Below are 1,564 nucleotides of genomic sequence, written 5' to 3' on the forward strand. Positions count from 1 at the left end.
ACCACTCGAAACCATTTCGATGTCTGAATACTACTTTCCAATATATGAATCTTTACCTCTTGACCATTTCGAGACTCCTCGTCATGTCCGTGATCTCATCCGGAACTCCAAACAAACTTCGATCACCAAAACACATAACTCATAATACAAATCGTCATCGAACGTTAAGCGTGCGGACCCTACGGGTTCGAGAACTATGTAGACATTAACAACACACATCTCCGGTCAGTAACCAATGCGGAACCTGGATGCTCATATTGGTTCCTACGTATTCTACGAAGATCTTTATCGGTCAAACTTCAATAACAACATATGTTATTTCCTTTGTCATCGGTATGTTACTTGCCCAAGATTCGATCGTCGGTATCCTCATACCTAGTTCAATCTCGTCACCGGCAAGTCTCTTTACTCGTTCCATAATGCATCATCCCGTAACTAACTAATTAGTCACATTACTTGCAAGGCTTATAGTGATGTGCATTACCGAGAGGGCTCAGAGATACCTCTCCGATACTCGGAGTGACAAATCCTAATCTTGATCTATGCCAACCCAACAAACACCTTCGGAGACACCTGTAGAGCATCTTTATAATCATCCAGTTACGTTGTGACGTTTGATAGCACACAAGGTGTTCCTCCGGTATTCGGAAGTTGCATAATCTCATAGTTAGAGGAATATGTATGAGTCATGAAGAAAGCAATAGCAATAGAACTTAACAATCATTATGCTAAGCTAACGGATGGGTCTTCTCCATCACATCATTCTCCTAATGATGTGATCCCGTTCATCAAATGACAACAAATGTCTATGGTCAGGAAACTTAACCATCTTTGATTAACGAGCTAGTCAAGTAGAGGCATACTAGGGACAGTTTGTTTTGTCTATGTATTCACACATGTATCAAGTTTCTGGTTAATACAATTCTAGCATGAATAATAAACATTTATCATAATGTAAGGAAATATAAATAACAACTTCATTATTGGCTCTAGGGCATATTTCCTTCACCGACTGCTCAATAACAAACCGGAGGGCCTTAGTGTTCTTACGTCGGAGGCAGCGAGCGTATGTCTCCGCCGTCATGAGGGAGTGGTGGTACACCCATGCGAGGAGACAAGCGTCCTCATCAGCGTCCGACTCCGTCCCGTGGAGGCGGCACGCGGACTGCTCCGCCGCGTCCCTTTCCCGTTCACGCTGCCACGCGCACTCCGACTCTGGAGTGCTCATGCGGGCCGGAGGCGCGGGCACAAGCACCCAGCGCCGACCGCGTGGAGGAGCGGCCGGCAGGGGAAGGAGACGGCACGAGACCGGCGCGGACTGTGCTGTCCTTGCATCGTTGCGCGCAAGCCGGGAGGGTCCAGCTCCGGCGTCCGCGCCGCGCCGGCGCGGGAGCTGCGGCAAAGCTCCAGATCCGGAGCTGCCAGATGTCTCCACCTAGGACCTCTCCAGCGCAATGCGGAGGGCCATCTCCTCCTCGTAGTCGAGCATCGAGCCGGAGCCGTTGCCGGAGCTACTCATCGTGGTGGATGCGATCAGAAAGGGAGAGGGAGAGGAGTGGATAGA

The sequence above is a fragment of the Triticum dicoccoides genome, chromosome 3A, assembly GCF_002162155.2.
Source record: "Triticum dicoccoides isolate Atlit2015 ecotype Zavitan chromosome 3A, WEW_v2.0, whole genome shotgun sequence".
NCBI classification, from domain to species: domain Eukaryota; kingdom Viridiplantae; phylum Streptophyta; class Magnoliopsida; order Poales; family Poaceae; genus Triticum; species Triticum dicoccoides.